This window comes from Helicoverpa zea, chromosome 22, assembly GCF_022581195.2.
Source record: "Helicoverpa zea isolate HzStark_Cry1AcR chromosome 22, ilHelZeax1.1, whole genome shotgun sequence".
Taxonomy (NCBI): Eukaryota; Metazoa; Arthropoda; class Insecta; order Lepidoptera; family Noctuidae; genus Helicoverpa; species Helicoverpa zea.
The window spans coordinates 2,875,178-2,892,445 of NC_061473.1; the positions used below are offsets into that span (position 1 = coordinate 2,875,178).

Here is a 17,268-nt window from a genome sequence, read left to right on the forward strand (position 1 = left end):
TTAAAAACTTTTTGGTGAATAACCTCATTCGCAAAGTTAATTGTGTCTATGCTCCGACCGCTCTAGATAAAGACTATTTGGTTCTCACTAGATACAAAATGTCTGTCTGTTCATTAAATTCTAATAACTTAAATTAATGACGCTATTAAGAAAATGTCGCAAAATTCTTGCAAGTAAAATGCTTTTAATTAACAGCTTAAAAATATTAAGGGAATCATTAAGATTCGAATAACTTATAATTTACAAGCCATCTAGCATGTCAGTGAACCTGGCAGATCATTGTCTAGCAGATCAACTTTTTTTTTGAGTTCTTATCGCATGCAGATGAGTTCTATAGTTCCTGATAGTTTTCAGGAATAGTTCTACCATTTTCAGCTGAAAAACGATAGTTCACAAAATGATCTGCTAACTTCCGGTAGCAGAGCATTTCTCAGAAAATAAAAAAAAAACTGAGATATTGTCACATAAAGATGAGTTCCATAGTTCCTCATACTTTTCAGGAATAGTTCTGGCGTATTTCAGCTGAAAAATATTTTTTTTCCCAATTCACGTTTGAGTGTTAAAAGAGCATGAATAAAGATTAAAGTGTTATTTTCAAAGTTCAATCCAGATAAAAGGGCGAAAACTCATTTGTTTTCGATAGATGCTTCATGAAACTGTAATCTAGACTTCAATTCAAATCTAGAACTATCATTAAAGTATCAGCAGAGTATGGCTGAAAGTAAGAAACTGTGAAATTTCACATTTTAATATGAAAAAATATACAAAAAAATATTTTCGCGGTTCCAATTACTCTAGGAGGCGGGAACTATCGCGTTTCTGATAGAAGAATACCAGCACCATTATATAGAAGCAGATTCAAACCCAGAACTCTCACTAAAGTATCAGCAGAGCATGGTTGAAAGTAAGAAACTGTGAAATTTTACATTTTAATATGAAAAAAATTTTTTCGCGATTCCAATTACTCAAGGAGGCGGGAACTATCGCGTTTCTGATAGAAGAATACCAGCACCATTATATAACAGTAGATTCAAACCCAGAACTCTCACTAAAGTATCAGCAGAGCATGGTTGAAAGTAAGAAACTGTGAAATAACACATTTTAATATGAAAAAATATTCAAAAAAATATTTTCGCGACTTCAATTACTCTAGGAGACGGGAACTATCGCGTTTCTGATAGAAGAATACCACCACCATAATATAACAGCAGATTCAAACCCAGAACTCTCACTAAAGTATCAGCAGAGCATGGTTGAAAGTAAGAAACTGTGAAATTTCACATTATAATATGAAAAAAATTTTTTCACGGTTCCAATTACTCAAGGAGGCGGGAACTATCGCGTTTATGATAGAAGAATACCAGCACCATAATATAACAGCAGATTCAAACCCAGAACTCTCACTAAAGTATCAGCAGAGCATGGTTGAAAGTAAGAAACTGTGAAATAACACATTTTAATATGAAAAAATATTCAAAAAAATATTTTCGTGGTTCCAATTACTCTAGGAGGCGGGAACTATCGCGTTTCTGACAGAAGAATACCAGCACCATAATAAAACAGCAGATTCAAACCCAGAACTCTCACTAAAGTATCAGCAGAGCATGCTTGAATGTAAGAATCTATGAAATTTTACACTTTAATATAAAAAAAAATATTTTCGCGATTCCAATTACTCTAGGAGGCGGGAACTATCGCGTTTCTGATAGAAGAATACCAGCACCATTATATAGAAGCAGATTCAAACCCAGAACTCTCACTAAAGTATCAGCAGAGCATGGTTGAAAGTAAGAAACTGTGAAATAACACATTTTAATATGAAAAAATATTCAAAAAAATATTTTCGCGGTTCCAATTACTCTAGGAGGCGGGAACTATCGCGTTTCTGATAGAAGAATACCAGCACCATAACATAACAGCAGATTCAAACCCAGAACTCTCACTAAAGTATCAGCAGAGCATGCTTGAATGTAAGAATCTATGAAATTTTACACTTTAATATAAAAAAAAATATTTTCGCGACTTCAATTACTCTAGGAGACGGGAACTATCGCGTTTCTGATAGAAGAATACCACCACCATAATATAACAGCAGATTCAAACCCAGAACTCTCACTAAAGTATCAGCAGAGCATGCTTGAATGTAAGAATCTATGAAATTTTACACTTTAATATAAAAAAAAATATTTTCGCGATTCCAATTACTCTAGGAGGCGGGAACTATCGCGTTTCTGATAGAAGAATACATGCACCATTATATAGAAGCAGATTCAAACCCAGAACTCTCACTAAAGTATCAGCAGAGCATGGTTGAAAGTAAGAAACTGTGAAATAACACATTTTAATATGAAAAAATATTCAAAAAAATATTTTCGCGGTTCCAATTACTCTAGGAGGCGGGAACTATCGCGTTTCTGATAGAAGAATACCAGCACCATAATATAACAGCAGATTCAAACCCAGAACTCTCACTAAAGTATCAGCAGAGCATGGTTGAAAGTAAGAAACTGTGAAATTTCACATTTTAATATGCAAAAAATTTTTTCGAGGTTCCAATTACTCTAGGAGGCGGGAACTATCGCGTTTCTGATAGAAGAATACCAGCACCATAATATAACAGCAGATTCAAACCCAGAACTCTCACTAAAGTATCAGCAGAGCATGGTTGAAAGTAAGAAACTGTGAAATTTCACATTATAATATGAAAAAAATTTTTTCGCGGTTCCAATTACTCTAGGAGGCGGGAACTATCGCGTTTCTGATAGAAGAATACATGCACCATTATATAGAAGCAGATTCAAACCCAGAACTCTCACTAAAGTATCAGCAGAGCATGGTTGAAAGTAAGAAACTGTGAAATAACACATTTTAATATGAAAAAGTATTCAAAAAAATATTTTCGCGGTTCCAATTACTCTAGGAGGCGGGAACTATCGCGTTTCTGATAGAAGAATACCAGCACCATAATATAACTGTAGATTCAAACCCAGAACTCTCACTAAAGTATCAGCAGAGCATGGTTGAAAGTAAGAAACTGTGAAATAACACATTTTAATATGAAAAAATATTCAAAAAAATATTTTCGCGGTTCCAATTACTCAAGGAGGCGGGAACTATCGCGTTTCTGATAGAAGAATACCAGCACCATAACATAACAGCAGATTCAAACCCAGAACTCTCACTAAAGTATCAGCAGAGCATGGTTGAAAGTAAGAAACTGTAAAATTTCACGTCTTAATGTGAAAAAATATTCAGAAAAATATTTTCGCGGTTCCAATTACCAAAGGAGGCGGGAGCTATCGCGTTTCTGACAGAAGAATACCAGCACCATAATAGAACAGCAGATTCAAACCCAGAACTCTCACTAAAGTACTAGCAGAGCATGCTTGAATGTAAGAATCTATGAAATTTTAAACTTTAATATAAAAAAAAATATTTTCGCGATTCCAATTACTCTAGGAGGCGGGAACTATCGCGTTTCTGATAGAAGAATACCAGCACCATAATATAACAGCAGATTCAAACCCAGAACTCTCACTAAAGTATCAGCAGAGCATGGTTGAAAGTAAGAAACTGTGAAATAACACATTTTAATATGAAAAAATATTCAAAAAAATATTTTCGCGGTTTCAATTACTCTAGGAGGCGGGAACTATCGCGTTTCTGATAGAAGAATACCAGCACCATAATATAACAGCAGATTCAAACCCAGAACTCTCACTAAAGTATCAGCAGAGCATGGTTGAAAGTAAGAAACTGTGAAATTTCACGTCTTAATGTGAAAAAATATTCAGAAAAATATTTTCGCGGTTCCGATTACTCAAGGAGGCAGAAACTATCACGTTTCTGATAGAAGAATACCAGCACCATAATATAACAGCAGATTCAAACCCAGAACTCTCACTAAAGTATCAGCAGAGCATGGTTGAAAGTAAGAAACTGTGAAATTTCATGTCTTAATGTGAAAAAATATTCAGAAAAATATTTTTGCGGTTCCAATTACCAAAGGAGGCGGGAACTATCGCGTTTCTGATAGAAGAATACCAGCACCATAATATAACAGCAGATTCAAACCCAGAACTCTCACTAAAGTATCAGCAGAGCATGGTAAAAGTAAGAAACTGTGAAATAACACATTTTAATATGAAAAAATATTCAAAAAAATATTTTCGTGGTTCCAATTACTCTAGGAGGCGGGAACTATCGCGTTTCTGATAGAATAATACTAGCACCATTACATTGATCCAGATTCAAACCCAGAACTCTCACTAAAGTATCAGCAGAGCATGGTTGAATGTAAGAATCTATGAAATTCCCGCCTCCTATGGTAATTGGAACCGCGAAAATATTTTTTTGAATATTTTTTCATATTAAAACGTGAAATTTCACAGTTTCTTACGTTCACCCATGCTCTGCTGATACTTTAGTGAGAGTTCTGGGTTTGAATCTACTGTTATATTATGGTGCTGGTATTCTTCTATCAGAAACGCGATAGTTCCCGCCTCCTTTGGTAATTGGAACCGCGAAAATATTTTTTTGAATATTTTTTCATATTAAAATGTGTTATTTCACAGTTTCTTACTTTCAACCATGCTCTGCTGATACTTTAGTGAGAGTTCTGGGTTTGAATCTGCTGTTATATTATGGTGCTGGTATTCTTCTATCAGAAACGCGATAGTTCCCGCCTCCTAGAGTAATTAGAACCGCGAAAATATTTTTTTGAATATTTTTTCATATTAAAATGTGTTATTTCACAGTTTCTTACTTTCAACCATGCTCTGCTGATACTTTAGTGAGAGTTCTGGGTTTGAATCTGCTGTTATATAATGGTGCTGGTATTCTTCTATCAGAAACGCGATAGTTCCCGCCTCCTTGAGTAATTGGAACCGCGAAAAAATTTTTTTCATATTAAAATGTGAAATTTCACAGTTTCTTACTTTCAACCATGCTCTGCTGATACTTTAGTGAGAGTTCTGGGTTTGAATCTGCTGTTATATTATGGTGCTGGTATTCTTCTATCAGAAACGCGATAGTTCCCGCCTCCTTTGGTAATTGGAACCGCGAAAATATTTTTCTGAATATTTTTTCACATTAAGACGTGAAATTTTACAGTTTCTTACTTTCAACCATGCTCTGCTGATACTTTAGTGAGAGTTCTGGGTTTGAATCTGCTGTTATATTATGGTGCTGGTATTCTTCTATCAGAAACGCGATAGATCCCGCCTCCTAGAGTAATTGGAACCGCGAAAAAATTTTTTTCATATTAAAATGTGAAATTTTACAGTTTCTTACTTTCAACCATGCTCTGCTGATACTTTAGTGAGAGTTCTGGGTTTGAATCTGCTGTTATATTATGGTGGTGGTATTCTTCTATCAGAAACGCTATAGTTCCCGCCTCCTAGAGTAATTGAAATCGCGAAAATATTTTTTTTTTATATTAAAGTGTAAAATTTCATAGATTCTTACATTCAAGCATGCTCTGCTGATACTTTAGTGAGAGTTCTGGGTTTGAATCTGCTGTTATGTTATGGTGCTGGTATTCTTCTATCAGAAACGCGATAGTTCCCGCCTCCTAGAGTAATTGGAACCGCGAAAATATTTTTAGGGTTCCGTACCTCGAAACGAAAAAACGGAACCCTTATAGGATCACTTTGTTGTCCGTCTGTCTGTCTGTCTGTCTGTCTGTCTGTCTGTCTGTCAAGACCCTTTATCTTAAGAACGCGTGGACGTATCAAGCTGAAATTCACATGAAATACTCGAGTCTATTGCCCCTTTAAGCTGTGAAAATATCAAACTTCTAAGCCAAGCCAATCAAAAGATACAACCGATTATGTCGATATTTTCAACAAATTCTCGACACTCGCAAAGGAATCAAAACCTACAGGGTACTTCCCGTAAACTCAGAATCTTGAAATTTGGCATGAAGCATTGTCATATCATGCAAATATAGGAAAAATTGCGAAAATCAAATTTTTTTAGTTATATAATATAATAAAAATATTTTAATAAAATGAAACTTACTACCTTATTTCTCACGAACGAATAAAGGTACCAAATTGAAATTTATACCAAATACCTAGGTCTATTGTCCCTTTAAGCAATGAAAAAATCAAACTTCTAAGTTAAAGCGATCAAAAGATACAGCAGTTTTACCGAAACCTTGGACGAATTTCCGTCACACGCTAGGGAATCAAAACCTACAAGGTACTTCCCGTGAACTCAGAATCTTGAAATTCGGCACGAAGCAACGTTATGTAGTACAGATAAAGGAAAAATTGCGAATATGATAAATTTGAAGTTACATAAAATATAAAAATATTATTTTTGCTTACATGACATAAAATATATTTTTTTTAATAATTATAAAGTTGAAATTCATATCAAACACTTCTTAAATAATTGCCTCTAAACTGTGAAAAATTTTAAATCATTCAAAGGTCATTGGGCACCTTAGTATGGAAACCATACCCACGGCGGATACGAACGAAATATAGCACAGTATAATGATAAAGGCTCTGATTTACTATGGCATTAGTCGCATCTATGTGAACCATGGGATTCTAGAGAAAATCAGGTGTAAACATCAAATATTTTCCTCATTTCAATGGGGAATTTAAACGACCAAGTTTGACGGATTTGAGAAATCATTTCTTTGTAGTGAAAGAGTATACTCGCCGTTTATTTCCATTGTCATCAGGTCAGGATCTGATGATGGAAATCCTGAGAAATCGAGGGCAACTATCAGAAATTGTAGGCATGCATAGGATTAAAACTTGATTCTCAGATGTATGTCTGGTGATACTATCAAACAGTGAAAGTTTAGAGCTTACCTGATGATGGAGACGTGAGAAAGTCGAGAGAACTCTATGTATGTTTAAAAAAATAAAAGATCCCATTAGTAGTGAATTCTCATCACCTAAAATAAAATAAGCTCCAACACAAGGTTACGTTATAAATTGTAAAGGAGTTCCCATAACTATATCTGATCTTTGCTATCGATGCCACAATGGCAGTTAAACCTATCTATGTGGAAAGTCTTCGCCAATACGAATAAAATAAGCCCAAACACGTGGTAGTGCAACATACCGTTCAGAAGTTCCCTCGACTCTCTGTAGTCTCCATAATCAAATCAGCTCCAAACCTTCACTGTTTACAAGTACCCTCAAAAATACACTCACATGTCTGGTTTTGACTCGATGCGTGACTACAATATTCAAGAGTTGCCATCGATTTCTCAGGGTTTCCAGATCCTCATCAGAACCTGGTCATCCGAATTGGCATGTTCTTCCTTTATGAAAAGTCTTTAACAATAAAAACTAGCATTGCAACCTGTACAATCCTCTGAAACTGCTTGTCTTTTATATTTTTCAAACGATCCTGGACATTCGTCTCCATGGAATTTTAATAAAATATTTATATTCAAAGAAACGTCATACCATTCTCCACGATTTAAAACTACTTTGATTCATGTCCGCCACTTTTTACAAAGCGGGTCAGATATGCCCAATGACCTTTAAGACATAATTAGTTATTTTCAATCAGATTTCTGAATGATGACTATAAAATGTTGTATATAAATAACTTTAATAAAATAACTTTTACAAAGTACTGGCCTACTATTTTAGTTATATTATAAAATAAAAAATATTAGCTATTTTGACTCTCACGAAATTACCATAACTATGATTGTTCTAAACTGAACGGTTGGCGCGAGACTCACTTTTTATCTATACAGGATTTGTACGGAACCCTCGGTGCGCGAGTCCGACTCGCACTTGGCCGGTTTATTTTGAATATTTTTTCATATTAAAATGTGTTATTTCACAGTTTCTTACTTTCAACCATGCTCTGCTGATATTTTAGTGAGAGTTCTGGGTTTGAATCTGCTGTTAAATTATGGTGCTGGTATTCTTCTATCAGAAACGCGATAGTTCCCGCCTCCTAGAGTAATTGGAATCGCGAAAATATTTTTTTTTATATTAAAGTGTAAAATTTCATAGATTCTTACATTCAAGCATGCTCTGCTAATACTTTAGTGAGAGTTCTGGGTTTGAGTCTGCTGTTATATTATGGTGCTGGTATTCTTCTATCAGAAACGCGATAGTTCCCGCCTCCTTTGGTAATTGGAACCGCGAAAATATTTTTCTGAATATTTTTTCACATTAAGACGTGAAATTTCACAGTGTCTTACTTTCAACCATGCTCTGCTGATACTTTAGTGAGAGTTCTGGGTTTGAATCTGCTGTTATATTATGGTGCTGGTATTCTTCTATTAGAAACGTGATAGTTCCCGCCTCCTTGAGTAATTGGAACCGCGAAAAAATTTTTTTCATATTAAAATGTGAAATTTCACAGTTTCTTACTTTCAACCATGCTCTGCTGATACTTTTGTGAGAGTTCTGGGTTTGAATCTGCTGTTTTATTATGGTGCTGGTATTCTTCTGTCAGAAACGCGATAGTTCCCGCCTCCTTTGGTAATTGGAACCGCGAAAATATTTTTCTGAATATTTTTTCACATTAAGACGTGAAATTTCACAGTTTCTTACTTTCAACCATGCTCTGCTGATACTTTAGTGAGAGTTCTGGATTTGAATCTGCTGTTATATTATGGTGCTGGTATTCTTCTATCAGAAACGCGATAGTTCCCGCCTCCTTTGGTAATTGGAAACGCGAAAATATTTTTTTGAATATTTTTTCATATTAAAATGTGTTATTTCACAGTTTCTTACTTTCAACCATGCTCTGCTGATACTTTAGTGAGAGTTCTGGGTTTGAATCTGCTGTTATATTATGGTGCTGGTATTCTTCTATCAGAAACGCGATAGTTCCCGCCTCCTAGAGTAATTGGAACCGCGAAAATATTTTTTTGAATATTTTTTCATATTAAAATGTGTTATTTCACAGTTTCTTACTTTCAACCATGCTCTGCTGATACTTTAGTGAGAGTTCTGGGTTTGAATCTGCTGTTATATTATGGTGCTGGTATTCTTCTATCAGAAACGCGATAGTTCCCGCCTCCTAGAGTAATTGGAATCGCGAAAATATTTTTTTTTATATTAAAGTGTAAAATTTCATAGATTCTTACATTCAAGCATGCTCTGCTAATACTTTAGTGAGAGTTCTGGGTTTGAGTCTGCTGTTATATTATGGTGCTGGTATTCTTCTATCAGAAACGCGATAGTTCCCGCCTCCTTTGGTAATTAGAACCGCGAAAATATTTTTCTGAATATTTTTTCACATTAAGACGTGAAATTTCACAGTGTCTTACTTTCAACCATGCTCTGCTGATACTTTAGTGAGAGTTCTGGGTTTGAATCTGCTGTTATATTATGGTGCTGGTATTCTTCTATTAGAAACGTGATAGTTCCCGCCTCCTTGAGTAATTGGAACCGCGAAAAAATTTTTTTCATATTAAAATGTGAAATTTCACAGTTTCTTACTTTCAACCATGCTCTGCTGATACTTTTGTGAGAGTTCTGGGTTTGAATCTGCTGTTTTATTATGGTGCTGGTATTCTTCTGTCAGAAACGCGATAGTTCCCGCCTCCTTTGGTAATTGGAACCGCGAAAATATTTTTCTGAATATTTTTTCACATTAAGACGTGAAATTTCACAGTTTCTTACTTTCAACCATGCTCTGCTGATACTTTAGTGAGAGTTCTGGATTTGAATCTGCTGTTATATTATGGTGCTGGTATTCTTCTATCAGAAACGCGATAGTTCCCGCCTCCTTTGGTAATTAGAACCGCGAAAATATTTTTTTGAATATTTTTTCATATTAAAATGTGTTATTTCACAGTTTCTTACTTTCAACCATGCTCTGCTGATACTTTAGTGAGAGTTCTGGGTTTGAATCTGCTGTTATATTATGGTGCTGGTATTCTTCTATCAGAAACGCGATAGTTCCCGCCTCCTAGAGTAATTGGAACCGCGAAAATATTTTTTTGAATATTTTTTCATATTAAAATGTGTTATTTCACAGTTTCTTACTTTCAACCATGCTCTGCTGATACTTTAGTGAGAGTTCTGGGTTTGAATCTACTGTTATATAATGGTGCTGGTATTCTTCTATCAGAAACGCGATAGTTCCCGCCTCCTTGAGTAATTGGAATCGCGAAAAAATTTTTTTCATATTAAAATGTAAAATTTCACAGTTTCTTACTTTCAACCATGCTCTGCTGATACTTTAGTGAGAGTTCTGGGTTTGAATCTGCTTCTATATAATGGTGCTGGTATTCTTCTATCAGAAACGCGATAGTTCCCGCCTCCTAGAGTAATTGGAACCGCGAAAATATTTTTTTGTATATTTTTTCATATTAAAATGTGAAATTTCACAGTTTCTTACTTTCAGCCATACTCTGCTGATACTTTAATGATAGTTCTAGATTTGAATTGAAGTCTAGATTACAGTTTCATGAAGCATCTATCGAAAACAAATGAGTTTTCGCCCTTTTATCTGGATTGAACTTTGAAAATAACACTTTAATCTTTATTCATGCTCTTTTAACACTCAAACGTGAATTGGGAAAAAAAATATTTTTCAGCTGAAATACGCCAGAACTATTCCTGAAAAGTATGAGGAACTATGGAACTCATCTTTATGTGACAATATCTCAGTTTTTTTTTTATTTTCTGAGAAATGCTCTGCTACCGGAAGTTAGCAGATCATTTTGTGAACTATCGTTTTTCAGCTGAAAATGGTAGAACTATCCTGAAAACTATCAGGAACTATAGAACTCATCTGCATGCGATAAGAACTCAAAAAAAAAGTTGATCTGCTAGACAATGATCTGCCAGGTTCACTGACATCCATCTAGCAAGGATTATGCGAAAATGTTGAGTAATAAAATTGAGCATAATTTGTTAATTAGTTAAGATTTATTATTTCACTTGAATCGATCAGGGTCATTGTCGTAAATAATAAAATATTAAACACTCATTTAACTCGACTAAACCGAGAATCGAACCTAAGACTCGATACTGAACGAAGGCGCTTGCGCTTAAGCAATAGCTTCCTCATTGCAATGATTAATTAATTTAATAAAATGAAGATCGTAGCCTCTATCGAATTATTATCGATTCTCAAACGACCTTTAGAACTCGTGAATTTGTCATCTCCCCACCGTAAATCATTTACACATAGCACTGCGCAGAAAAACTCAACTCAATACAAATATTTACGATATCAAGGGAAAACTTGTTTTGGTACTGGTAAAAAATACGCAATATTTAACGATGACCTATCAACAAATTGACGCCTGGTTAAATTGTACGAAAATTACATCGATACATCGTTATTGTCATCGTATACTACTTTTATTGATGAAACTGACTCGAATAATCGAAAAGTTGTTATAAATAAGGTAACCGATATGTTTATTATCATGTGTTAAACGTTCACTGCAATTTCGAGTCGTATTTTATGTAGTTTCGATTTTTTATCGATTTAAAGCAGTCAAATCGAATCGATTGTTTAACTTTTGCACTTATTGGAAGACGACATTTTCTTTTTCGAATCGCGACTACAATCGTTAGGTTATCGACCTGGCAAGCCGACCTTGTAATATAACTCGATACCTAGAAATGCTATTTAATCTCGTACAATTTCACAGTCTACATCTCTATAAATAGTACGATTAATATCGGCACGTGCACAGCTCTATGAAGACTTATCATTTACGAAAATAATATTATGTAGCCTTTATTTTGTTAATTTTTATAATTGCATTGCCTAACACTGAGAAGAATTGACTGACTGAATTTTAAATCCACTGTAATCGTAACAATCTTACATTAAAAGAATGAAGGAAAAGCTTATTAAATTACATAATTTATTTGGCTAGACAGTAATCATAATATTTCGCAATTCACAATAAAATCTGGGACGTAACAACAATTTCACGGACAGACTCGCGCGCAATCTCTAGCGTAACAATAGCTATTCTAATCTAGATTTTTTGCAAACCTCGCTCCATTAGACGGTAGAACTAGTTGTGCGGAATAAAAATGGCTGATTATAGTGAAATATTTCGTTCTAAGTTTGTTCGCAACTATGGCTATAACACCACGTGCCAAGAATAAATTTTAAAGAGGAGCATTGCTTAAGACCTACATACCTACACAGCTCGTATTTCTAAGAAGCTAGACGCCAGTCTAAGTAACTTTGTTTAAATCTAACATTAATTTCAGTGTCTTTCAAGACAGCGAACAAAAACGAACAAAATAAGTCAAATTATTTTGCACTTAATGTTCTAAAACTCAAGGACAAGCATTAAGTTACATATGTAAATAAAACATAATAGTACAAAACGAATTTCCTTGCAATCAAGTTTCACACGCTAGCTAGACGACAAACAGGTTTTTCAACAATACAAGTAAGTACCCCAAATCGCACAGTGGGCTACATCCCGAGTGCAGACAAAAATCCAAGGTCAGTCGACCTTCGTCCGTGCTGACCAATTCAGTCGTGGGAAACCGGTGAACAATCGTAAAGTTGGGGTGCCTATTGCAGCGGGGAATTCGCAACCTGGATGGTATTTTTTAAATGGGTCAGATATTATGTTGATTCATTTTATTTATTTATATGAAAACAGTAGACTAATACGAAATAGTTAAATGATGAGTCAGAAAACTATCTTATTTGCTAGCCATTGGCAAAATGACACTCACGCAAAACGCGAGTAATTTCAAGAATTTACAGCGCGTAAAGCCGAATCATCAGTAATAGTAAATCCGATTCATTCATCTAGAATGCGGTAAAATCCAGTAGTAACCAGAAATAATTGGTCCATAACTTTACAAACTACGTAATTCGCAATCACAAAGTCGTCTGTTCCTGGCTAATTGCCAATACAGCTGTTACTATTAAAATTATTCAGAATGGTAAATTATTAATGAATGGAATATTTTGTTCGGTATCTAATAAATCTACAGGTAATATAATATCAGCGTGTTATCAAGTAATATTATCTGACAGATACACAAAACAATGATCATAAATATGACTATTTTTAACGTAAATATCGATAGAGAATATACCTGTCTTTTTTAAATAAAAAAAACGGAATTCATTAGGTATCGAATGGACAAGGAAAATAATCCCCATCTTTAGCTATTCTATATTTATTAGAGCAAAAAAAACAATTTTATCAGCTTAAAAAACCCGAACGAAATCATAATTCGACAAAAAAATAACAAAATAAATATTTATACACATTCGTCGCTGTCAGTGAGACCCCGTCCCTATGTAAGGTCGCAGACAATGACATGATAGGGTCCGTTCTGATACATTGTTCGTTTTTCAAATTCCAACTTAAAGTGAAGCTGGTTTGGAAATACGCGAAATAGAGGTACTTATTATTAAGAAGTAAGAGTAAGGTTCTGATTGAAATCTTAAGATTGATAAAATCGTGTTTTTTAGAATAGGAAATCAATTTTTTGGTTTCGAAAAAAATCCTCCTGTAATAGGATCGCATGTCTACTAATCAACAACACCTATTGTGTATTTAACGAATTATTTATAACAATTATTCTGTATCTAAATTAATGAATCCGTTTTATAATTCGGCTTTGTATTTATTACTGTATTAAATAAAGTCATCTCAGCCTTTACCCTATGTAAGGGTCGGCTTCCAGTCTACCTGTTTTTCACTTCCAGTTTAAAACGAAGTGACTGCCCATCTGACCTCCTCAACCCAGTTAACCTAATCTCACCAACAAACTACAAAACGATTACCAACTAGACAGTCTTATTGTTCTTCAAATTCCCAGTAACCAGCCTCCTTTGCAGTATTGCGTAAACGTAAAACTGAATGTAATTTGTAAAAGATTGACCATTGCGTAATATTGTATGTATGAACATAATTATTGTCACGTTATTATGTAAGAGAAAATATACTAACAATTATAACACGGCCTTTCGACATGTATTTCAAAAACTTACATAGATCATGTCATATGTTGTTGATAATAGAAAAAAATAGATTATTATAGGAATGTTAGATAATATGGAAAATGGTGAAGTAATTTATGTCATGTCATCATTTTTTTCTAATGACGCCGAAGTAATTAACTAACATTAATGTTTTTCGTTAATAATTAATTTAAAAATAAATTACGAATTGAGAATCTTCTCTTTTTTGTTCGGTTGATTAACCTGTTGTATGTCGGAGCGCAGACATACGCGAGACATAATTGATTTTCTATTGTTTTATAATTAGCAACATACAGAGGTTGATTATTACAAGATACACCATATAACAAAGATCCCAATAATTGCAATACAAGCTTATTAATCGTCGGCCGGCAATACTGACCAGTTCAGTGTGGCTGTGGGCCTGCACCAAGGGTCGGCTTTAAGTCCTTACCTCTTCCTGCTTATTATGGACGCCTTGACGGCGGACATACAGGAGGAGGCACCCTGGTGCATGCTGTTTGCCGACGACATCGTCCTGGTTAGTGAAGACGGACCTGAGATCCAGAGCAGATTGGGGAGTTGGCAACAGAGACTGGAGAATGTTGGCTTAAAAATCAGCAGAACCAAGACCGAATACATGTTCTGCGATTTCGGCGGTCTCTCCAGTCCTGAAGCCATAGCGCTGGATAACGCACTTCTTCCAGTCTGCTCCGATTTCCGGTATCTCGGTTCGCTTATTCAGGGCGATGGCGAAATAGATCGGACAGTTACGCACAGAATTAACGCAGGATGGATGAAATGGCGGCAGGTAACGGGAACAACTTGTGACCCTCGTATTCCCCTTAAACTTAAGGGGAAAATTTACAAGAGCATGGTCAGGCCTGCTGTCTTGTATGGATCAGAGTGCTGGCCCACAAAAGCGACGAATGAAAGACAATTGCATGCGGCAGAGATGAGAATGTTAAGAGGTATGTGTGGAGTTACGCGAATGGATAGAGTGAGGAATGAGTATATAAGAGGAAGTTTGAAAGTAGCGCCGGTATCAGAAAAACTGCGTGGAAACCGGCTGTCGTGGTATGGGCATGTGATGCGGAGGAATGAGAGTCATGTTGTGAGGAAGGTGATGAGTATGAACGTGGACGGATATAGTGGAAGAGGAAGACCAAAGAAACGATGGATGGATTGTGTGAAAGTAGATATGGTAAGAAAGAATGTTACTTGTGAGATGACGGCAGATAGAAGAGTATGGAAGAAGAAAACATGCTGCGCCGACCCCAAATAAAATTGGGATAAGGGCAGGAGGATGATGATGAAGCTTATTAATACTTCTGAACACAAGAAAACTGCGCAGTCTGTACCGACCTCCACAAAAGTTGACCAACACATGTTTTTGAACAAAGCAAGGCTTTACCGTACCGAATTATCCCAAACAATACAATTCTCTCCGAAATGCGTCATTACATAGATTATATTATCATTCAGCTTCTGATATTTAATTACCATTTGAATCAACAAGAGAATATGGCTCAAATGGATTGAATATGGCTAATTAAAAGAAGGGATATAAATCAAAACTACATTTAAAAAGCATGTGTTCGTTCTTAACCTATTTTAAGCTAGACATGCTGAAATGAAGGCATCACCCTTACGAGGAATATCGGAAAGAAAACATTTTTATTGCAATTTGCTAACTTTTAGTCGGCAGTTTTTTGTTTCATAAAATGTGGGAATAAATCATCATCATCATCATCATCAGCCTATAGCAGTCCACTGCTGGACATAGGCCTCTCCAAGTGCACGCCACTGACATCGATTTTCGGCTGCTCGCATCCAGCTCCTGCCAGCCGTCTTGCGCAAGTCATCACTCCACCGTGCCTGAGGACGTCCTACACTACGTTTGCCGAGTGGGAATAAATAAAATTGACAAAAACGTAGCTTTTGTAGCGCCAAATAAATGCAATTTTCAATAACATGTACAGTATGAAAAATAAACTGAAACTGTATAAATTATAGAACGTAAATACTATTTGAATAAAACACAAAACACCCTCTCTACATAGTGAACTGGAAAATTGTCGAAGAGAAAATATTCAATTTAAATTCAGCAATGGTTACCTAATTTATTCGTTTACATTTTATGTAAATATTATTTTCTTATTGTCTCACAGACGTTATTGGTAAAACCTTCAGAATTTATGACTCTTTTATTTTTTTAAACGTAAGATATTGAACAGTTGTATGAAGACATTAAAGAGTTTTATGAGATCGATAATTTGGTTATTGGACCTTATTCTTATGATATAATTTTATTTATAGCTTTATTTACATAATACATATATTTATTATGTTGTGTCTTTCTCGAAGGACCACATATGTCTAAAATATGTTTCTACATTTACCAACTTTGAAATTTTACTCAAAAAGTAGCCTTTACGACTATAGATCATCCACAATTATCTTATAAAATTATGACTGTTTTACGAAACGCGGATTTTTGCACTCGAATAATGTCAAGTTAGCGTCCACGTAAATCTCACTACCCACGCCATTTATACACTACAGTTTGTTTAAGAAAGTAGCACTATACCGCAACACAGCAGTTTTGATAGTACACATACATACAAAAATATCGCCAAATCAAACAAAGATGGCGCATACGGGTATGTATCTAATAATTTAAAGAGTCTAAAGACAAATAGTCAAGTTTACGACTTCTGGGCTAAAGTCGTAAAGTCGGCGACTTTTGGACGTGACTGTTCGTAATTGAATTTTTATTTATGAGGCTTTTGATGGGTTATCATCATGTTATATGCATAGGTACTGAACACTGTAATTAAATCTTCGTACCATAACATTCAATGCCTTCAATGAAAAAAAATTGCAAAATTTGTTTCACTGTAATGTTCACACAGGAATTTAGATTGGTGACCCAACCCATCTAATAATCTAAATAGCTCCAAAATTACTTTCAAAGAAATAACTCATCCCACTCAACCTATTGAAGACAATTCCTAAAAAGAAACTACACGCGCGTATCAATTAAAAGCACAGAAACATTTAAAAATCATTGCCGCAATACCCAGTGGTCAATTAATTGGGTTACACCGACAATTGTCGGCCAATGTTGTCGGCCAAAGTCGGTGCTAATTGAAAAATTGTGTTCGATTCAGTAAACTGGTCGGCGAAATTAGTCGCCGACATTCTACCGCCCACTGTCGTCCTGGTAGATTCAAGAGAATAGAGTGGACTGTTACATTGAAAAACTGCACACAGTTTACCATTTGACGGTTAGAGTACACCTTGTGTAACTCCTGCTAGATAAAGCACCCACCTACAGGCTGCATGAGAGGATGC

The 17,268-nt window shown here is 35.2% G+C and overlaps 1 protein-coding gene across 3 annotated transcripts in view; it reads right to left on the reverse strand.

Moving 5' to 3' along the window:
• The window catches only part of LOC124641568 (microtubule-actin cross-linking factor 1), a 319,179-nt gene that overhangs the window by 197,222 nt on the left and 104,689 nt on the right, over positions 1–17,268 (reverse strand). The window lies entirely within an intron of this gene.